The 24911-nt window shown below is 31.6% G+C and overlaps 1 long non-coding RNA gene and 1 pseudogene across 2 annotated transcripts; both read left to right on the top strand.

Annotated features, from left to right (window-relative positions):
• The first annotated feature begins 3308 nt into the window (after positions 1–3308).
• Positions 3309–9229, top strand: LOC134269263 (interferon-induced protein 44-like; annotated as a pseudogene).
• Positions 9230–18096: 8867 nt separating this feature from the next.
• On the top strand, positions 18097–23987 carry LOC134269262 (uncharacterized). 2 transcript variants are annotated; one of them, XR_009992543.1, is made up of 4 exons: positions 18097–18158; positions 18939–19010; positions 19815–19943; positions 21565–23987. It is a non-coding gene; the product is annotated as an uncharacterized LOC134269262 (long non-coding RNA). The 2 variants fall into 2 exon arrangements; XR_009992544.1 differs by lacking the exon at positions 18097–18158 and adding an exon at positions 18580–18604.
• The last annotated feature ends 924 nt before the right edge of the window (positions 23988–24911 follow it).

The following is a 24911-nucleotide window of genomic DNA, read 5'->3' as shown; positions in this document are numbered from 1 at the left end:
TTCAGCGTCTTTTCATTGTATGAAGTGTAATTGACTTTTTTTTTACACTTATTTTGCATTGTTTTAGGGCGTTTTATATGATTTATAATGCACTCGATTTCATTCATTTGATTTTTTTGTTATGAATAATATCTACAACAAAAACAGCGCTGTAAAGTATGAGATATAAATCTATCGATGTAATAGTCTCGACATGAAGCAATGCATGCACAATAGTTATGTTTATTTATCCTTTCTGGGGAAAAGGTGTGACAATATTATTCTCCAATTAACTTCCCTGTTGCAGGAATTTTATATAGTAGTCACACATCTGGATTTTGGCCTGATCTGTTGACAATATCAAAAATGAAATTATAGTTGTATCACAGCAAGTGTTAAGAGCTATACACTTCTAAAATGCGTCAAGATCTATACATTTTTTCTTTTATAATTTTTAGATTTAAATGTCAAAGTCTTATCAACACCAAATATTTAATGGCTCCTTGTTAATACACATGCATTTCGAATTGTATGGAGGTGTTTTACAAAACTTAAAGGACCTTTTATTTATCTTTTATACAATTGATTCTACTGCTATAAATTTGATCAATTTAAAAAGTATTGGTTTTGAATATATACTGGCACGCAAAAGAAACACAACAAGCAGTAATCTACAAATGTTTGATATTTTATCTTATGATTTTCAAAAGCGAATAAAGTAAGGCTAAACTCACTTTTCAGAACATCAGAGACTTGATAATAATGTTAAATGTTAATCTCTTTACTTTACTAAGTACTGTATACAGGGAAATTTTCGCCCCCGTTTTATTTTCGCCCCTTTCGCCCTAGCCTCATTTGGGCGAAATTAAAACGGGGCGATTTTATATAATACAGTATAAGTACTTAAACAAAACTTTCACAGGGCGAATTTAAAGCGGGGCAAAATTGTCAACAAGTGTGAAAGTGCGAAAATAAAACGGGGCGAAAATAACCCTGTATACAGTAATATATGATTGTTAAAACACCCCCTCCTTGCCATTCAAGTAAAACGTGCAAGACTGCCCTAAACAACAATTGCAGCTTAATTTCTACGATACAAAAGGTTCAAAAGTATCCAGATCTGAGCGAAGAAATTATTCTTTGACATTCTTCACTGCCCGTTTTTCATATGATTAGGTCGAAAATTTTCTACCTTAGAGCAGTGTAGCCACCCTTCGACTTGCGGTACAAGGACTTTCCGTAATGAATATAATACGTAAGACCCTGTTGAGGCCTAATGTAGTGAAATTTTGCATCAGCAACTCTAAATCACCTTTACATTGAAATTTTCCAGCTAAAGCAATGGAATTGCGTACATAAGCCATTTTCAAGTAGCCTTAGCATCGTTACGGGAAACGATATGAGAGTTTATTTTTTGAAAATTTGCTGAATTACTTATGATGAACAGTAAAAAAAACCCTTAAAACTCCATAATATTGCCTAATGATTTATTAAACATTCATTTTTTGATTTCTGTTAAGCAGACTTTAACTTGACTTCCGGTTATGGTATGGAAATTGTTCAACCGTGAATTACCGATATTTACCAAATTGAAGATATTCATAATTTTAAGAAACAAATTTCTTTACTTTACATATTTATTTCCCCTTAAAGTAGGGTATTGCGTTACTTTTGCGTGTCAGTTGTTGATAATACAAAGGATAAGAAATTATTTCTATTAACAACACATAGTAATTGTCATGCATAATAACAGCAAGAATGTATACAAATAAAAGTCAATAAATTAAATATAACAAGCTAAATCTACAGGATTTATTTTTGGGTTGATGAATAGCGGCAAAAATGCAAATGTTTAATTCAAATGATAGGTTTTCGTTGCCCCAGGGCAGATGATACAATCAATAAATGGATGCCTGGATTTGTATAATATCGTACACTTGTATTAGATAAAAAGGATTGTTTCGGAAAGGTAGAATTTTGAAGGTTTACAATCTCTTTATATTCTAGAAATTTATTATTTGCATCATTTGCAATGAAATTTAGTATAAAATATTATACATGTCCACTACTATTATCATTGCATGAAACACCATGTTAGAGATCCTATACAGCTAAAATATATTTACTTAATTTAGGTTGGACCTCTGACGAGTGGCAGACCCTGGAAAATCCCTTAAATGTTGCCGAAACACCGATTCAGGGGTCAGGTCCTCTTCTGTCGGCACACGTAGTGCAGGGTGGCAACTTTATCGTACACGTTGTATCATCAGTCCTAATTTAGTATGAATAATGTTAGTGATTCGTTTACCAAGCAAAAATGAGAAGGTGCTTTGGGATTATTGTCACTTATAATCTTACATAAAAATTGACAGTGTTGGCTTCTCTTGTATCTGTATTCAATGAATTCCCTTTTAACAGGATCAGTAACAAATAATTTATTAAATATTTCTAACCTGCCTCTTGGTATAAATAATTGATCTTGCTTTAATGCATTGTATCTTGATGTCTGCAGATAAATGATTTAAGGTAGGACACAATAGATAGATCAATCTGACTAACCTTTTGTTGATTGGCTACACTGAAGCACATATTATTTGATATTGTTCTAAGTACTTAAATTAGATATACGTAATGGGCCAATGTTTGAACATTCTATAATAATTCACTGTTTATACCATTTTTTTTAATTCGGGGAAGGGGTGTCTAGACTGTTTAGATTTATTATATGATGAAGAAGCATTATAATCACAGGGAGATAAAACAATATAACAGAGTGTATAGTCAGTGTCACGATGTAAATGTTACTTTGGGTTATTTTAAAAAAATGACTCGAACAGTATGCACCTATGAGTGGAGCATTAAATGAATGGGTTGAGGTAGGGTGTGGGTTGGATGGGGTTGGCTGCTGTAGCATTTTGGTCACAGCAATATTTAAGACCGCAGAACATTAACTGGCAAGATTGAAATATGCAGCTTGCGTCATTTCTATCTGTTACAATCAAAATATTCAATGAAAGACAATGAAATGGGCGGGTACAATTCGACACGGACGTGGGGAAAACGTTGGATTGGAATTCGAGTTTAAAATTCAATTTCAATTATCCCTGTTTTAGCCTTTTCAAAGAGGGTTTTCTCTATAGTCGTATAACAAATATTTGACACTTTATACTTGGTGCATTAGATATGTACCGTCCATGACCTAAACATAATATGACGTTTCATTAAAATTATGTAAACTGAATGATTTTTTTTTATTTCAATTATCTTAAATAATAATTAAGGTAAAACATTTATCCAAACAATATTTTCCCAATTATCATTATAGATAAACCTTTTTCAGCGAGCATTATGTTTGGGATTTGCAAATGCAAAATCCAAAGCCAGATAGCGGAATGGATAGAAAAGGAATGCCATTTGGAGCTTCTGTACAAGATAAGTTTTCATGGATGTACCCCTCAGAAATTCCATGAGTTGTGTGACAACAAGGGACCTACAGTGACCATCTTCTACAATACAGACAACAATGTGTATGGAGGATACACGTCAAAGAGATTGGAAAGTAGTGGAGGATGGTTAAGGGACAAAGAGTCATTTCTATTTAAGATTCTTAGTGATGGTAAATGGAATCCTAAAATGTTTCCAGTTTTGAAAACAAACACAGACCCGAATGTCTCAAAACACAGCAATCGTGGACCTTGGTTCGAAAATTTGGCTTCATTTGAAGGTTCTCTTGAGAAAACCTCAAATTACTATTCAATGAGCACATACCTTTTTTTGGCGGTAGTCACTATGATCTTGGTGGAGAGACCGCTAAATCCATAGCGGGGGGACATAATAATGTCTCCGACTTAGAGGTGTATCTCGTAAAAGGTAATGACTGGCCAATGGATCTCTTGAGAAGCTGACTTTTACAGTTTAAGGCTAAGAACATTATACGGAAGCTCTTTTACGATATAAATATTTAGCTCAACATTTAATTTCAACTAACATATCAGGCTTTTCAACACACGGATAAGATGTCCTTAAATAAATGACAACTACCGTTTCCTAAGGTTCCGACCGTCACATTTTAGTGTCTCTAACAACATAAGCAGTCCTGTCTATGTGCACCCGAAAGAATACATAACCGGCGGGTTATGTAATTTTTTTCTGCAATAGCTGCGACTGTTCATTCCAGTAATAACAAACAAAGAAAGACATTTTATTGTTTATATTTTTATCTGTTTAAATAATCAATTAAAGTAGGATCAAAAAGATTAATTTCTGTATTAATGATGCGAACGTCTTTATACGTTTCATTGATGGAACAGCCACTGATTAAGAAATCTGTACAGGCGACATGCCTACTGTAGTTTATGCAGTGATGAACCAATGGAGTCTTAAGAAATACAGGAGAAAATATTCAGTGGATGTAAATATATGTCAAGTAAACAGTCAACTGTAAAAGTCAGTGCTTCTCGCAAAAGTCTTTTTACGTATTATATTTATCTAAAAGTATAATTTTTTATGCTTCTTTTAATGATTTTACATTTAATGATCCTATAATTTTTTATCTAAATTACCAAATATATATTATATCAATTGTGACATATTACAAAGTTTACGGTTAGCAATTAATTAAATTGCTTGATCACTCATTCTATAGATAGTCCAAAAACTTACAGATGCGATCCTTGGAGAGACCCACCAGTCTGGAAATCATCGGTAGTGATAAGTATTTAGAATTTTATAGCTTTTGTGGAAAATATTGAAGAATTATTCAATTTTGAATAATGCTGTTATACATTTTTTTTAGAAAACTGCCGATACAAACATCTTTGACCCTTTTACCTTGACCTTGGAGTTTGATCTTCTTTTAAAGACTTTATCCTTGACAATAACTTTTGAATGATCAGGTCTTGGACTTAATATACTTTACGAATTTCTCCTTTGTGACAATTCCTTCCATTGGATACCAACAAGTTTAACCCTTTGATCCTAACCTTGGTGTTCATCTAGTAGTTAAAAAAAAGAAAGAAAAAACTGAATCTTGGACGATTAAGGCCAAGGATTTTTTTCATACTTTACGTATGTAATTCATGTGGCAAGACCTTTCATTTGACACCAACAAATTTGACCCTTTGACCTTGGGATTTGACCTACTTTTCAGATCATTAACCATGGTCATAACTTCTGAATGGTTGGGGCTTCTGAATGCTTCAAATATGTAAACTTGGTGACATCTCTTAAAAAACCAACATCTTTGACGCTTTCACTTTGACCCTAGAATTTGACCTACTTCTAAAAAAACTGTCAACTTGGTCATGCATAACTTTTGAACAGGTTTATTCTTTCTCTCGTCTGAGAATCTCATGTCTTTTTAACGGTTTTTCTTTGTAGACATTTCTTGAACTAAAAAACTACGTAGTAGACTATGCTCCTATGGAGGAGGTTGATGTTCCAGAAGCTAACATCTTGCTTGTTGGACAAGTTGGTGCTGGGAAATCAAGTTTGCTGAATACTTTCAATTCCATATTTAAAGGAGAAATGACGTCACGGGTCTGGACAGGAAGTTCTGAACACAGTCTGACTATAAGTGTAAAACGCTTTGAAGTTTTATGCCCCCGTAAACGAAGTTTCGGGGGTATATAGTTTTTGTCGTGTCCGTCTGTCTGTCTGTCTGTTTGTCTTTCTGTCTCTGTCTCTCTGTTTGTCTGTTTGTCCGCAAAAACTTTAACCTTGTCCATAACTTTTGATTTAGTGGAGCTATGACTTTCATATTTCACATGTCTATTCCTTTTGACAAGACATTTATACTTCACATATGTAATCTTCGTTGAAAGACCTTTCATTGGAAATCAACAACCCTGACCATTTGACCTTGACCTTGGATATTTCTGTACTAATGAAAAAACTTTAACCTTGGCTATAACTTTTGAACAGTTCTAGGGCTTTCAGACTTCAAATATATAATTCTGATGAAAAGGTCTTCCATTGGATACCAAGAACCTTGACCCTTTTGACCTTAGAGTTTGACCAACTTTAAAAATACAATATTGACAATAATTTTTGAAGGGTTAGGACTATGGCAGTCATACAACACAAATTTAATCCTTGTGACAAGACCTTTCATTTGATTTCAAGAACCTTGACCATTTGACTTTGACCTTGGTGTTGACCTACTTTTTACAAACTTTAAAACAATTGGGGCTAGAGCTTTCATATTTCACATGTGTAATCCTTGTGACAATACCTTCCATTGGATATCAAGAATTTTGACCTTTTGACCTTGACCTTAGAGTTTGACCTACCTTTTACAAACTTTAACCTTAGCCATGACTTTTGAACGGTAAGGGCCAGCACTTTCATACTTCCCATACGTAATCTTTGAGACAAAGTCTTTCTTTAGAACACAACAAACTTGACCCTTTGACTTTGTCCTATCTTATAAAATGTTAACCTTGGTCATAACCCTGTAACAGGTATAGCTAGTGTTTACATTTCACAATTCCTGTGAAAAGGCCTTACTTTGGTACCAACATATTTGATCTGCATTTAAGAAAGCTTAACCGTCGCTATGTTGCCATACGGGGGCATCGGTGTTTCACAAACACATCTTGTTCTCCTTGGTGCTGCTGCGAAAAAAATGATTAAAAATTTTCTATATAGATTTACGACTTGCTATTATAAATGGAATGTTAATATGAAGTTGATAGCATTTTTTACGGTAGAATATTTTATTAAAAAAATGACTAGCACCATATGTAAATTATTTTGAATAAATAATTATAGCATTTTCTTTTATCTTAATAGGTTACATAATTTAATACCCGTAAAACGTGTATTGACAAAAAAAACGTCTTAATTTGTTCCAGTTCAACAAATTGCGAATCAGGAATCCTCCCACAAAGAAGTTTTTAAACTTCAGATTGTGTGACATGCGAGGATTGGAAGAGAACTTAAGCATTAAATATGAAGATATGGCTTTCGTTTTAGATGGAAACCTACCAAATAACTACAAGGTTTGCTTGTGTAATGTGAAGAGAAGATTTAAAGAAAAAACAACCGAAATTTATAATGAATTTTTTTTTTTAATTAACTACCTTTCAAAACAAATGATGCATTTGAGCTATAACTCTTGAGTTAATGTTAAATAACAGATGTTACTTCTACTAAGCATGCAAATTTGAAGAGTAAATGCTATCTGAATACACATGTACCTTCTTATTTCTAAAAAAAAAAAATCATTTAGTCCATTTGTACAGCATCATTTCGAAGACTTTCATCGGTCTAAAGTGACATACTGTTTATTCTAATTAAAATCAGAGACATATGAAAAATGTCAACAGTTTATAAATATCATACAATTCTCATATATTAATATTTGACATCAAATCTTTTATTTTAGTTCAACCCTGTGGCCCAGGCCTCTGTTGACACTCCTGGGTTTCAGATACAGCCACCCCTGAAGGATAAAATGCATGTAGTTGTTTTAGTGGTGGATGGAAGCACGTTTGAAGTGATGCCAGAGAGAATTCTAAAGAAGCTGAGGGAAACAAGGGGCATAACAATCGATAGGGGTAAATATAACAATATTCAAATATGCTTTTATGATCAGATGAAGACAAAAGAAACAGTTTTTGGTATATAGAGAAGACTATTATAATCTTTTAATTACGTGATGTATTTGTTTAAATAATTCTTCAATGGAAATATTCATCAAATATTACTAAAATTTGTATATTCAAAATGAAAACCCATTTCCTCTTTGTAGAGAGAGATATAAAATATATAGCTGTGCTTAAAATTAAAATTACGGTAGCCTCTCTCGCTACCACCAAAATTATATCCTTGTAATTTGCATATTATCATGCACAAGAATATTTTGTGCATGTGTGTTACATAATTATGCATTATTATGAAAGTGTCCCCTAAATGCTTATTTTTTCATATAAAGATTTAAATCTTAATCATTCTAATAAGTTTAAACTTATATACAAACTATATGCAAATTTTAAGCATGTGCACAAACCGTGCAGACCTGACTCAACCTGACTCAACCTGACTCAAAGCAGTCTCAGAGAAGTACCACATCGGTCCCAGAGCATCCCAACAGTGGTCCCAGAGTGGTTCAAGTTTTGTATCCACAAAGTTACCCGAGTGGAATACTAAAGGACTGATGTCTCTAGCTAGTTTTGACAAGCGAAATCCCGATCTGCGACCAAAGGCTAAATCAAAATAGTTAAATTAATATCATATATCAAAAAAGAAAGTATATATAAATTTTTTCTCCTTCAATTAATGTACAATGTACTAAATCGAGAGAGAAATTTTTATTGCTTAAAGTACATGTGCCTTTATGTTGAAAAAGGCCTCGGACATTCTATTTGTTTGCCTATTGCTTTTCATGAAACCTTTTTTTGTCTTGTTCTTAATTTTGAATTTATCGAATTAAAGTAAGTGCAAAATTAGAAGGACACATCTCTATTTCTACGTTTTGAACTATTTACCTGTGTTTTCATATTACTAAGTAAAACATTTAAAGGGCTTAATATAGAATCATTTAAAAAAATTAAATCAAAATTAAAGCATGCTAGCAAATTTCTTTCACTGGGTACCAAAAATTTATTGATTTTGTGCAAAAGATCTCTTTATTCAAATTCTTATGCCTAATTCAATTTTGGTTTAAGGTATTCCACTTCTTGTTTATGTAACGAAGATTGACAAGATATGCCCTTTGGTTGACAAAGAAATCAGTGATGTATTTTTCAGCAGACCCGTTGAGAATATTGTAAACAAAATTGCGGATGTAATTGCCATACCAAAAGCACATGTTGTTCCAATTAAGAATTACGACAAAGAAGATTGCTTGAAACCCAGCATAAATATACTGGCTTTAAAAGCCTTGCGTTGTCATTTGCAGACGATTTTCTGGAAAACCAATTTGAACTACAGCAAGAAACCAAACGGCTTAATATTAAAGACTGAATTCTTTTAAAAATTAGCAAGCATTATATAGGGAATTTATTGTTGAACCTATCTACTTAAATTGCCATAAAGATATATCCGTAAAATTATTGGATGAAAGAGGAATTCTATCTTATCTTCATTACAAACGAGTAACATTTGAATTACGTTTTTAATACTAAGAACATAAGCTTTTTGAGAAAAATATAAGACTTAGTGTATATTGTTCAGATATCTATAATCAAACATTTATTATTTATAGCTGTAAATCAAATGCTCTGCATCACAAACCGCACGCTTTTGATTCTGCAACACACTTAATAAAAAAGATTTCTTGTACGATTTCTACTTCCATGCTTTATATTGATAATCTAAGGCCTTATGTGTTATACTTTCACTGTATGATAAGCATAAAATATGTTCTTTTGCTGTTCGTTATATGCTTCAAGGTGCCAGTGCTAAAATCAAGAGAGAATTAATGTAGTGCATTATTCAAAATAAGAACCAAAGGGTTAGTAATTGTAGTTGTAATTTTAAAAAACAAATTTGAAGGATTGAAAGAAAATACCAAAAAATATGTTATTTTGAATATAATCCTTCCCTCTATTCATAAAAAAAACATGATCATTAAATCTAAAATCCAATGCCATGCTTTTTAGCATTGTATATGTACAGCTATGCAAGGAATAGACTTGTTGATAAAGAAACAACTTAATGATATGACAGATGATATTTATATAAACGTTTTTTTTCGTTGGAGGAGACGTAAATCATGTCACAAGTTTAGAAAAGTAAAAGACGATGCATTTTCAATTACAATTGTAATTTTTCCTACGCCGATACGATATATCCTGGTGAACTTCAGATAAAAGATACCACAGAGATTGACACATCTGTTTCATACTTTAATATTTCACTTAAAAAAAATGTTACTGTTAATCTAACAACCAAGCTATATTATAAACGTTATGAGTTTAACTTTTCTATCGTCAACTTCCCTTACTTATGAAGCAATATACCTTCATCACCTGCATATGGAGTGTACGCTGATTTGACACGCATGCAGTTATGATAAGGCTGTCCGAAGGCTTAAAATGCCTTGAAAATATACACTTTATTCCGAGCTAGATATTAATTTTAATATGTAATCTTTGTTTTGATTTGCAGACAACTTGAGATGATAGTTTAATCCTGTTTTATTTTAATGCATTTCCGTGACGTCACATGACTGTGTTGATCACGTGACGGAGATTTGTGATATTCCTAATTGTTGCACAAAAATTGCTTCGGCACAAAAGCAAAACAAAAATATTGTGTAAAGTGTAAAGTTTGTTACATAGATCAATTTATCGTGATCTCTAGTACATAGAAAGTGCTGGGGGCAGGATTAAATTTTACTCGTTAAGAAAATATTCTACGAGAAATTCAACTTGACAACATAAAAAGGGGTACTCTTTATCGCGATTTATACAAAAATGGATAAACTACACACAATCCCCTAGCAATATTCAGTTAGAGGACATACTTCTCCTGTAGATTCACACAGAATAATATCTTTAATTTATCCTTGTTTATCACTTGTGCCAGTCCAATATAAACACGATTCATAAATTCTAACTCTGTCTTCGGACGTGTAAGGGGAGCGTTTCACACATAATTTTTTGGTATTGTTTGAATATGTGCATGTCGGGCAAGCAAAAGGAATAAGGATATTTAAATTTCAAATGTTCAACATCATAACAGCACACTTGAGCTTTAAAAAACAATCCAAACACTTGAATTAAACAAAATGTCCCGAAAATAAATCTACATATGTCCGTGCCACGTAAAAATTATGACACTTTCCCCGTCATGCCAGCTCAAGTATGCAGTGACTTGACGTCATACTCTATTATGACGTCATATCTAGGTAGTTCAGAAAAGTAACTATGGTTTGAACAGTTTGATGGGCAGCCTTATCCTAGCTGCACAAGAGAATGCTCTACGAATGAGTAAGCAAGAGGATGCTCTACGTATGAACAATTTCTAAAATGAGGTAAATTATTGACAAACAAGTTGATGAAACAAGAATATTAGCAATATCCTTTAAAGTCATAATATTGTAAGTTCTATGGTCGATACAATGACCTTGTCAGCAAATAAAATTTATCATTGATTCAAAGGCTGACTGACGTTTTTTGTACAAATTGTTAGTCCATTATTTATACATTTTGAATTGATTTTTCTATTATTTCCTTATCATGACACGGAGCACACGTCGGGTGTGACCGGTCAGCAAGGAATGCCCACTTCTCCATAGCACCTGATCCACCCTATGATGTTTTGGTACTCTGCTCTTATTTCGTAATGTTTTTTGGACCTTAAAATTGAATACTGTTCGTTATCTCCATATCCTTCTATTAAGTCTTTACCAAAGAAAAAATGAGTTTGTATCATATGTCCTGGATATATCACCAGCAGATATCACCTATTTTCCAGAAGGTTGAAAGACTCATTCAGGATCTGGGTCTCAAAATATATTTGACTTTTTGCGATTCAAGATCAAATCAAAAAGAAGGTGGATCCAAGATTGAATTGCTACATATCGTCGTTGTAATATCAAAATGTCGTAAGTTGATTTTTGGCGCGAAATTTTTATTGCTATTTTGGAATCTGCAATATCCAATACATTTTCTTTCAAAACGTCATGTCTCTAGGCCAATTAGAAAGTGAGATACAGACGTGTGATAAAAGCGCGTATGTCCATTGGATGCATTTTTTTTTCTGACAAAAGGTCGTATGTCTCTGGGCACTGACAAAGATGTCACTGGCCGTCTGATATCAAGGTAAAAATTATAATTTTAGTTAAATCTTTTATAATTTTTACTAAAAAATGTGTTCAACATACAAAACAAAGTATATTTATTTAATAAATAGAGAAATCAAAAGAAAGATTGATGAAAAGTTAGATGTAAGGTTACTTCATGACAAACTGAATTGTTTTCGCAGTTTGTAACTGCAATCAATTTATGGGTATGTTAATTCATATAATATATTTTAGAGCGTTCTAATATCAGATTCGTACGCTTACAATACATTGCAAGGGTTTGTTTCAATGCTTTTCTGGAGATACGACAATTTGTACTGAAAAAACATCCAGGACAGAAAGGAAAACACTAGACATACGACATTTTGAAAAAATATGTTTTTTGTCTCTCCTGAAAAGTTGGGATTTTTGACTTACGACAATTTGATATTACAGCGACGATATAACATTTGAAAAAGTTTGAATATCAAGAAATCATATTTACAAATTTATCCAAAACATGTATCTTAAAAATTAAACAGTGATAAAACATAAAAACCTTCCTATGTCGCCCAATTAAATGATTAAATGCTTGGTATAATAATCGTGTGATCGATTATTTAAGGTGTCAAACGGTATTTCAATTAACTTCACGTCAAACGATGGCTGACGCAAAAATAATTCCCGAATCTCCCCTTCCGATTTGGGCATTTTAATACCATACTAGAATTGATTTTTTTATGAGATAAAACAACACGGAAGCTTCCTGTATTGACCAGATTTGTTAAAATGTAGGGTCTGCTGATTTTTTCTTCATACTGTGTTTGAGTGGGGAATGATTAGCCTCTGAACTACATTTTCAAGCACCTGCGCTGCTCGACTTTGTCCAAAACAAACTTGAAAATAAAAACATTTATGATTCGTTGTCATATATACTGAAAGGAAAAAGAAACGCACAAGAACATGATATGGGAAAATTTTTTGACTATGTGACCGAAAATTATGAATATTGGTCAGATGTTTATTTTGGTTACTTTGCACTAAAATCACTAGTCAAAACTACTAAACCATGAAATGTATGGCATCACATAGGGGAAATGATAAAAAGTAAAAAACACGTGCATGTTAATGATGATAATTTTGTAATAAAATTTTGAACCACCATAGTATGCATTAGAGTTATAGACATCGTTTTTGCATATTTGCAGTCAGTATAAATTTCTTGCTATCGTGGTATGGCTGACGGAAGCTACTGTGGGTTTAGTAATTGAATTCAATATTGCATAAGTGAATAAAAAAGCAAAAACATGCTGCTGTACTGATTGTTTTCAACTTTTCAACCAAATAAAAGTTTTTTTGGATTGTCAGAGAGTTAACTTAAAATGTTTTCAACCAACCATGACGGTGACGTTCGCGCGTACCAACGTCACAACAAGATAGGGCTTTTCATCACGCCACCTCGGTTATTGTCAAGGCATTATCACCGAAACTGATATTTATACAGCAGACAAACATTCTCACTTTTTTCACCCTAAACTGCCAGAAACTCTCCGCTCTAACTTTGGCCGCGAGCTTGGCCAGCTTACGTCGATTTTTCTCTCAAACGCGCTCGTACGCGTCATTTGCGTAATGTTTTTAGCTTGTTTACACTAGAAAAATGTAGCTAATATTTGTCGATACTTTTTTACAAACATTCACAAGTACCAAACCTGCTGGGCTCTGTATATTCTATCCTAAATCGAAAATTCGCAGGATTCGATTGAGCGGGGGGATTTGTTGACTTTGGAATAATACAGCTAATCTCAGCCATTAAGACTACCGTCGGAAGGGTTGACTAATTATGCTATGAAAAAATAAATGCTCTGGTGAACTCAATGCACAGGAAAATCAAGTTTTTTACTGTTGCGAAAGGGAGAGTATGAGAATTTTTAGTTTTATTTTTGAGGGGTGTCTCCATATTGATATCAATACCTCAGGAACTATCACTCAAAATCGCACAAAATTTTGGTAACTTGTTGATTAAAGATGAATTAAAATGTATGATAAAAATGCTGAAAAACATATTTGAAATAATTGTTTTAATTTAACTCAAAAGTTTAAAATGCGTTTCTTAATCCTTTCAGTATAGATATACATATGGATATGTTGTATTTAAACGATGATGTTTGTACCGTATTAAATGAGGTCAGCTGAATTGCATCACGTTATTTAATAAATAAGATATCATTTTTAGAGTTTCATTTGGATGTGACATGAAGTCGGTCGCGTGATCAATTTCTATAACGCCCGAAGGCGTTATATTTATTTTTTATATATTTTACTTTTATTCGTGTTACAAGGAATAATAGGCGCTATTTGGAAATTGTTATAGAAATGCAACATTACGTATCTACGGCATCATATGACTTCACAGTCAAGACTTTCTAATAGTCCCGTGCGGTTTGCACAACTGCATCTCATTGAAAATTGAATGTCAAAGAAGAAGGTATGGTTTTAGCTTTATTGCGCCCTAAAAATGTAATGACATCAAAAAGATTTGAAAATGGCTTAAATATTAGTTACATAAATGACTCTGATAAATCAGGTTAAAATATGGCATGAAGGTTTACCATTCTGCAAATATGACGTCATTAATGTGAAGTATTTCTCTATTTTCAACAGAAAAAGCCTCAAAATTGCACATTTCAAGGGTGATTTTCCTTTAGAAAACCGTGTCCACAGCCGTCGGCCACGTTAATTTTTTGATATTTTGTGCAAAATTCAATAACAAATCACATATCTCAAAATCTTTGTGGGCGATGCCTGTGGACCATGTTATCTGAAAAAAAATTCCATTGAAAATTGGTGTCTTCTGCAACCTTTTACGAAAATACGGGAAAATGCACGTTTAGGACGTCATAATTAGCATTCAAAAACACATGTGAGAAAAATGACTTGTATGATTTTTCTGCATTGAATTTCTATAATTTAAAAAGCACGAGTTTTTAACTTTTACACCAGTTTCATTTCTAAGAAAAATCACACGGCAAAATTTGTATGGAAACTATACTTTCTTCTTTATTAACATTGTTATATAAGGAAAAACATTAGCAAATGTAAACATTGTGATATACAGGGTCTGGCTAGATAAATTTTTAATGCTTTTCAGCTTTTACACTAAAAAGTATACAAGCTTTTACATAAAATAGGATGGTTTATTGTATAATATATTAATTAAATAGATTAAGAAGATAGATACATTTTGGGAAAAAAATATAATGGATACAACAGAGACAAAATTAGTATACGCAGTAATCTTTCATCTCCTTTATAATAACATCAAATGGTTTCAATGGGTTTGCCAAAGTTTTTATGTTGCTTGATATATCGATATCTCCCAAAAAGTGAAAAAAAAATGTGCAATACCTTCCCCAGGTTGAAATACGAGTATCTTTATGTAGGCATAGTACTGTATGTAAAAAAATATTTCAAAATAGATCAGTAATAGTGACAACTGCTTGTATATTGCTGCACATATATTATTTATAAGGTAGAAGAGTAACAGTCTTTATGTACAGTCTGTAAATCAATTTGATATTGTATTTTATATAGAGAAGCTTTTTGTATGAAAATTGGTGTTGGTCAACCAAAGATTTTTTTTCAATGTTGCCTCATTAAATCGATACATCATAATTCTTTTTTGTATCTTTTTCAATGCAACATATCATATACATGTATGCGCCTGAAATTTTAAACAGTTCCAATTACATGCATATCGATATCATCTGCGTGTAGCGCGGACTAAAACAAGGTAAATAATGTTTTTAGAATATATTTTTAATGTGTTGACAAGATGAATCTTAAATTTTAATTTTTATTCAAAATTAAAAATATATTATATATAATGACTCTTTTGATCTACAAACAATACCAAATGAGAGTAATTTGGAAAGTTCACCAAATAAAAGGAGTTTTCAAAATTAATATATAGAAAATAGTTGCATTTTTGTTGTCATATTATTGTTAAAAAATGATAAATAAGACTAAGTTGAATGATGATCAATCTTATAAATTGTATAAGCAATACAAAAAAAGAGCATGCACACCATTTGAAACCCCAAACTTGGGAACGCGATTGATGAGGATTGATTGAAAAAACTTTAAAGGCGGGTCGCTCCCACTTTGGACCCAGGGTATTTTTTATAAGCTAAACGGAGAATTTCGAGAGATCACGAAATATTTGTAATACATGTAGCTACATTCATATAGAACTTCTTCCTTCGATATATACCTCCGGACCTTTTCGACTTAAATCCAATCAATTACCCTTCAATGAAATATTTCTGATAAAATCTATACCTGCCATTTGCAAAATTACCTTAAACGATCATCTTACGAAATTTACTCTTCTCTATATCTGTCTCTTGAATTGATAGAAGAGATTACATCATAAAATTTCCATGTGTCATCTATATGTAATTGATGAGAAAATATCCGAAAAAGCCATTTGGTCTATGTATTTAAAGAAAGATAATTCCCATCGTTATCCTTATACTCAAGAAATATGAGGAATATACATTTTTAAAACTTGAAATACGATTTCAATTAAAAGTGGCTTTGAATAATTTTTAAAAATCTAAGCATCCATTTTGCGTTATCAAGTTTTTTGTGTTTGTGTCTGTGAGTAGTATAAAGGGTCTAGATAGAGCGGAAGTGACGTCATAACCGGAAGTGGGCTAACCGGAAGTGGCCGGAAGTGGGCTAACCGGAAGTGGCCGGAAGTGGCCTAGCGGAAGCGGAAGTGGCCGGAAGTGGACGGAAGTGGGCCCTAGCGGAAATGTCCTAGCCGGAAGCCGACTGGATGACCGGGTCAACTGAGTGGAGTCCTAACCCTAACTAACCCTAACCCCCTAACCCTAACCCCCTAACCCTAGCCCTAACCCCCCTAACTAACCCTAACCTATTCCCCCTTAAATACTGGAGTTGTTTACATTGGTACTTAGGTACTACGTTTTTTTTGTTTTTATGCTGACTGCACAGGTAAATGCGCCGTGTGCAAAACATTTCAAGAATGTGATTATGACGTCACGCATTCATTCACAGTCTAAAGCTCAGCCTAGCCTAACCAGTTTGAACTGGTTTTAGTGAAAACAAGAACACAGATTTTGATTTTTCAATTTTATTCAGAATGAAAATACAATCATACACTGTCTTCTTAATTTTTTCCCTCTCCTTTTTCTTGAGATTGTTTTTCTTCAGGCGATAAAGGGATGCGACAATATACATACACTTTATAAATAGGCCTATCTGTAAAAAGTCCTTGAAGGCTGTTTTCTTTCCGAAACCTCTTTTCTTCCAATTGATAAAAACAATCCGCAAGTGTAATTTTCCAGGAACTCTTCTCCAGTATTTTATAAGGTTCACTCATGATCTTCAATTGGTATTTTTGATAACCATCATATCCATTTTTTCTCTCCTTCAGACAGTATTTTTCCTCTCTGGTGTCATGATTTTTTTCATAATCTTCAGGATCCAATTCCACTCTTTTTACCAACCAAAATTTTTTGTACTTTAAATTCGGTGGCCATTTTAAATAATTTCTGTTGCGTTTATAAAAATTCTGGATGGCTTCTTCTTTAATTTTCATCCATTCTCCAAAATGTTCTCCGTTAATAGACCAACAATACTCCATTTCCTCTGTCATATTTTTTGTCTGCTCCATTTCTTACCTGTGTCCAATTCCAAGTACTCACACAGAATGATCATCAATGTCCAGCGCTGGTTTATATATAGCATGGATTTATTTTAGGGCCGTGTGCAAAAAATACGTTTTACCTGCGTTTTCTTATATACCTGTTTGCATCCTCTATAAAGTGCCGTGTGCAAAAACATAAGGGTCGTGTGCAAAAAATAACTGGGCTTTATATACCTGTTTGCATCATCTGTAAAGTGCCGTGTGCAAAAAACTTACCTATACATTGTGACGTCATTCACTGTATAAATACAATGTGATTATGACGTCACACTTTTTCATTTACAGTCTAGACAGCCTAGTCTAGCCAGCCTAACCGGTTTGAACTGAGTTTTTTACTGAAAGACAATAACAAATAACACACAATACAAAAAACATGTGTGTGTTATGTCTCTCAAGTTATAACACCAGGTCACTTTTTTTTTTAAAAACTTAGAATTTCTTTTTAAATTTTTTAAACTTTTTTAAAATTAACTTATAAATTTTTTAACTTTTAACTTTTTTAAAATAACTAATTTTTTTTTATTAATTATTTTTTTTTGGTAAACTACCCTTATAATTTTTAAGAAATAAAATTAAAAAAATCATGTAATACTACATCAGTGATATGTTATTGTATGACTTCATCTTTTATACAGTCGGGTTCGGGGTTTCGGGCAGCCATGGCGAATTTTCGGCAGGATTTTACCCCAGTGAAAAAGGCTTGTAATCCACAGTGTAGGTCTTTTAAAGTTGTTTCACATTGTTTATGATTGTGATTATGTTATCTCTCACCTATATGTTTAATGTCAGCTATGCTAAATAACCCATTTCTGTGTAATTTGAGAGAATGTTTTAACATGTGGTTAAAGTATGGCGTGCTATTCATGTTATCATTTAAAAAGTCGATCCTAAGTAAATCTGTCTTAAAAAAAAAATACATTTTACGAATGACATTTAATATGATTGATTAGAGTATAGGTATCCATATATAAGAGATATTATTTTGCATTACATTTAAACATGTTTTTCTGTCCTAATTGTCTGTCAATTGTTGCTTTACTTCCTTTGTAAAATGAGGTTAAATTGAGTATCACTGAATATTGTATGGTTTTTTTTCAGGATCAGCTAAGATGTTGTTTCAGGATCAGCTAAGATGTTGGGCATATAATTGGATAATTCTGGTAAGTTTGTCTTTATTTTGTTTACATTTCCTATATGAAGGTCATCTTTGCATTTAATCATAATTATGTAAAGTTCTGTTTTGAATGTAAATACTATATTTATTCTCATTTCATGTGATTTACACTTGTATAACCTGCATGTAACTAAGAGTGCATTTAATATTTCTATGATGGATCATTCTATGATTGAATTTCAATCAGAAAAATATTCACTAAATTTTGATAAAATACATGGTATCTTTTTCATTTCTGTCCCTTTTTTCTGTAAATTATTGCTTTACTTACATTGTAAAATGAGGTTAATTGTGTATCACTGAATTGTATGATTTTTTAGGATCAGCTGAGATGTTATTTCACTGGATTATTTAATGGATAGACTTATTGGGCATATATTTGGATATCTCTGGTAAGTTTGTCTTTGTTTTGTTTACATTTTCCTATGAAGGTCATCTTTGCATTTAAGCATGATTATATGGTTAATTTAATTACTGTGTAATACTTATGTGATCTGTTGTCTCTAACTTACATTCATATAAGCACAGTCTTATTTTGTCTAAAATATACTAAGGGATCTTCAGAATATTAATAAGGCCTTTTGTATAAATTATATGATTTAATTTCATAATTCATTATGTATGTTACCCATGGTCATGGAATTCAGACTTACTAAATGGTGATCAAAGAGATATTAATTAGGAATCTAATAAGAGAAAAGGAGGAATTTACAAAAGATTTAATTCTAAGTTATTTACTTTTTTGTTTTGATTCTAAATATGTGTGATATATGGTATACATATATTTTCATTTTCACTTTTGTTTCTTGGTAATGAGCTTTTCAAAAAATTAAGGACTACATGTTGTACTGTGATGATGCTAAAAAAGATGTATTTTTCTGTATGCAGTACTGACAGATATTAAACCAAAATTGAATCTGCTGTTAATAAAAAATCTTTTAGTGTCCAAATAATTAATTTGATAATCATTTTATTTGTGATATCAATACAGTAATTATGCTTCTTTTATTATCTAAAGATAACATGATGAACTTTCTCATCTGGAGTTAATGTTAAAAACAATGTGTTTTGAGATTAAAAACAAACATTTTCATGAACATTTTTTTGGCATTGTAAATGTTTGTTCAATTTTTAAACATGCATTGTTTCACACAGTACTCCATCATATTAACAAAATGGTTTTATTTTCTATACAGTCATCAACATAGAAGATATGTATTGTTCCTAACCATCTATAATCAATTCTCTATGAAGTTCAGACTGTCTGCTCTTCCTTTGGAAATACACAGTTAGTCAACCAACAAAGAAACACACAAAACTTGAAGGTAAAGTTTCAATGAGATACAATTGTAATATATATTTATTTATTATTTTATTATTTTTTTTTTACATATGCATGTTTATAATATTGAATTGATATGTAAATGATATATTTAAATAAAAAGGGCTTGGTGGTCATGGTCATGTTTAAACTATATTGATCTCCTTTAGAAGAAGAAGAAGAGCTCCATTTCAATATATATACAAAATATATATACAATATATATACAAATATATATACAAAAATGCATGATCAAATTTTGAAACTAAAATGTATGAAAGTTTTCTTTGCCAAATGATAGTTAACAGCTGAAGATAGCATATCTAAAGAATAAGTTAAATATGGCTAATTTGTAAACCCCCCCCCCCAGTTCCTTAATATCATAGTTGGTAAAGATAGCAAGTTTTGACTCCAATTGCTGATGAATTCTGAATTTCCCATTTAATATTAACATTATATCACAGGGAAAGAATACCTAAATGTGGCACATCAGGATGACCAGAAAAGAAATCTTAATGACCCTCTTAACTATGTATAAAGACTGTAACCTTATAACTGATGTAAGATAATCTGATTGTGTGGAATTAAAATTCCCTGGTGTTTCTACTACCCAAGATCTTCTTATGAGTGCATGGGACTGTTGTAAACCTTCTCCTGTTTATAAAAAATATACCTTGGAGCATGACACTTTATTCATTAAAGGTACTTTCAATATTATGTCTATGAGTTTTTGTTCTTTCTTTTTAATAATCTAGTGTTATATCTCATTTAAACCCATTAATATGTATGCTTCCAAAATCTTAGATCTGTCTGTATAGTTTTTTCAGCTCTTTGAACACAAATACCCTGATTCAATCTTTTTGAGGTAAACATGATAGAGACATCATAGATGATTATCAGAGTGTGTATCACAATCTTAACCATAAGGTCAATTTAAATGGTCTAAGGCACAACAAATGAAAGTGAAAACTTTTTTTTATTATTAGAATACATAATTTTGTAATAAACAAATACTGGAAAAGTTACTCTCATAATAAGCCTTAATGTCCTCCAAGAATTCAGTTTGGACTTCCTCCATTAATCCTTGTATCTTCTCCAATGGTTTTGTGGGCTAAAATTCATGTGTCTTTAACAACATTTTTTCTGACAACTGTTTTCTCTTATCATCTATAAACTTGACTTCTTCTCTAGTCAAAGGTCTTTCAGGGTAATCCAAGTAATTCTTACCCTCCTTTGGTAATAAATGGTTATGTTCCTCATTGGCTTCTTCTGCAATCAAGGGTCTTTCTATGTAATCTCTGACAACATTAGGATCACCCTTCTCTGGACTTAATTGATTATATTCTTGTTGAGAAATGATCTCAATAGTGCCATCTTTTTTTTTTATTTTAACTGGTATACCTCTGTCTATATCTTTCTCTGAAAGAACTCTCTTTCCAAACTGAATTTTACTCATTCCTTTACTCTTTTCTTTACTGGAGGTGTTACCCATGGTTAATATGAAAAAGTCAAAATCTTATGTTACAACTTGTATTTATACCCTTTTTGTCTATATTTAGAATTCCATCAAGCTTATATTATATAACTTTTTTTTTTCAACTAAGACTTTTTTTTATATTTTTCAGGATTCTCTAGTGAGGGCTTATGGAAATGATCTATGTCTACTCTCAGAATGGTGAAAGACTATCAGATTATGCAAAGACTAAGAGAATATCCTCTCTTGGAACACTGAAACAAGAAAATCAAACAGGAGATGGATGGAGGATTTAAGAAGCACATAGATAAATATGATTTCCAACGAATTTAACCAGTATTATCATAGACTGTGGTTTACAGGATGACAAAGTAACAGGATTGTATCTTTTTACAGTCAGACACTGACTATGGATAAGATGTACCCATTTATTAAACTGAGATCTAGTCAAATCAAGTACAATTGTATTGAAAAAATGATTTTCTGATAGCATGAACTCTTTAAAAATTAATTCTCACAGATCTCAAAGTATCTGAATGTGACTTTTATTTTTACCAATTTCTATTGAAGACTGTTGTTATGTATGAGAAGTATACATTTAAACCTTTTATTTTTCATCTTATTTCTATAACCCCCTAGAAATTACACAGATATTCAGATGCTGGATTTAATATTATTATTTAACTTTCCTGGAATGGTAAATATATTTTGTTTGTGTATGTATCATGTCCTATTTTGAATTTAAGATAGGTCTCAATAAGATCCCCTATAAAGATGCAAGTGTCCCATAATCTGTGGTTTAATAATATCTTGAATATCTTTATCATCCATCATACTAATTACATATAGAATGTTTGTAGGAATACACTTTGTTGTTTAGGACACTTTGTCAAGGTCAAAGCATGAGATTATTGAGATGACTTCTTTGACAATAATTTGTAACTTACAATCTTCACATCATAAGTACACAGATGAAGAATCAATAAGATATTTCTATAGATTTTTTGGATCATTTACTCCCGGGTAAAAGTTAGTTACTAACTGAGATTACTGATTTGAATCCTGTAATGCAATAACTTAGACATTGTGTGATAACTTATAGACTTTATAAAAATTAGGTGCAAATTCTTAGGAAAGGATTGAAATGTTAATCAAATGTACAATGTTCAAGGGTGTTTATATGACTATTACTATGTAATACCTTAGAATTCTGTAAAAAATTTATTATCACTGCGTAGATAAAAATGGTGCATTACAGCAACTCTGGTGATTTACATACCTTCAGTCATAAATACATGTAGATAGGTATTTGGACGACTCCTTTAGATTTTGAAATTTTTTAATTCAAAAGTATAGAGTTTAAGTTTGAAAGATTTAAAATGGCAGCATATCATTTGCTTGTGAATTTAAAAAATAAATCCAAACATATACATCTTTGGATGATAATTGTAGCATTTTATCAATTCCTGGACTTCGGTCTTGATATCATCCTTTCATGTTCTTAAAATTTTAATGACTGTCTTTTAGTTTTAGTTGAATTAGTTTCTTTTCTACATGTGAAAATTACATCATCCAAAGAAGTTCTTCATCTGCATGTTATATGAAGAAGACAATTTTCATCACAGTGAAAGAGATTGTTTTGTTAAACATATTGCATTGATGCACAAATATACTTTTAGATTTTTAATAGCTAGGGTTCATATTTCTTAATATGGAATGCTAAGTACTGTTGATTTCAATTTTTTGTGAACAAAGACATACTAGTAGAAAAAAATGTACATGATGTGTTAGAAAAGCAGGTGTAAACCTTATGACTTTATAATTGCTGATTAAATCAATTATGAGTTTCATCTTTGTTTCAATGTAAACATTTTCTAAGTAGGGCACACATCAGAAACTCTTAAAATTCTGAGTATCAGGGTTTAACACAACATTTCTAAATGATTTTTGGACGCTTTTTATGTATCAATAAAAAAGACAAAACAGAATGTTTGTTCACAGATGTTCCAATGGAAAACAACCACAAAGAAATGATTTGATATGTTCTCTATGTGATTCATGTAAAATGTATTTTTAAATTGTATCCTAACATTTATCTTTTGCATAAATACATTTTTTGTGGAGAATTTCTCATAACTTTGAAAAAAGTAGTCTTATTGTATAATATGGTTAACTTTAAATTTTGTAGACTTAAAAGTTGTACATGATGTGTTACACATCTTACATATGTAACCATTTCATTTCAAGGCATTCAGCATATATTGTGGTTTTGTCTTAAATTTGTTTGTTCATGTAATCAATAATTTGAGAATACTCAACTCAAATTAGGTAATGCATGAGAGAATAGGTAAGAAAATCAGGTTTAAGAAATGATTTTTACTATTTATAAGGGGTTAGTCTATATATTGAATCTATAAGTACATTTAGTCTATACACTTAAGGTGTTTGTTTATGAAATAAACTTGCATTTGAGCATTTTAAGACAATTGTAAACATTACTTTAACCAGTTTTAAAAATGATTAGATTCACTGTTAGCATGTAATTCCTTGTAAAATAAATGAGAAAACAAACAATTTTATTTGAGTCAGTTTTTTTTTTAAAATGTAAATAAGAAGCATTGGAAGTTGGGAATATTTCACAAAGTTGATTGAGCATAATTCTCACTAGGACAGTAGGAGTATAATGATTTAAGCATTAAAGAAACCATTTCATATTTCAATATACAAAACATGTTTAGTCAAGCAGTATATAGTTTACTCTTGCCAAAAAGTAAATGGTATCTCTATTCAGGGTCAATCCAAAGGTAAAAAAGAAATGAAAAAATATATTTCTCTTTATGTATCAAACATGTAGGTATTATTGCAATAAATTCACTGTATTCATTTTTAGTCCTCTTTCTATGTATGAATAGCTCTGATTTAGGCAATCAAAATACAAAAAGCCAATGAGTTATGTCAAATGATGAAGGTGTACACCATAAATTAACATGGACAGAGAATTCTGAGTTTCCCTCAAATATGGTCGCCAAGTGATGTGAAATAAAAACAAAATGTGGATTCATCTATTAGGATTGAGACTTGTACATATTATGAATGATGGGTACTATGACATTAAGAATGACATGAAAGAAATAAGTTTGATTCAATTATATAAACAGTTCTTAATCCATACAGTCAAAATGGAGGGCATATATTTTTCTTTATAGGCATAAAGTAACAAACACTCACCCAATCCATCAAAATTTTACTTTTTGAAGAAAAGGAACCCTATACTTACTTTGTTGAGTTGACATTCAAATTTTTTGTTTGACAGGTAGACTAATGGTTTCTGACTAGTATAATGAGAACTTTTTATTTAAGAGTCATCAGATTGTTCTGATATTTTGGTTAAGATATCTGCATGACATCAATTCTATTTCGTCATAATTACTTCCGGAATTATGTGAGATAGTAGTACGCATGTGCAACCTCAGTGTGGTACGAGTTATGAACGAAGAA

The sequence above is a fragment of the Saccostrea cucullata genome, unplaced genomic scaffold (assembly GCF_032062105.1).
Source record: "Saccostrea cucullata isolate Sc308-1 unplaced genomic scaffold, CSIRO_AGI_Scuc_v1 ctg9044, whole genome shotgun sequence".
Taxonomy (NCBI): domain Eukaryota; kingdom Metazoa; phylum Mollusca; class Bivalvia; order Ostreida; family Ostreidae; genus Saccostrea; species Saccostrea cuccullata.
This window is presented reverse-complemented; position numbering and strand designations above follow the sequence as displayed.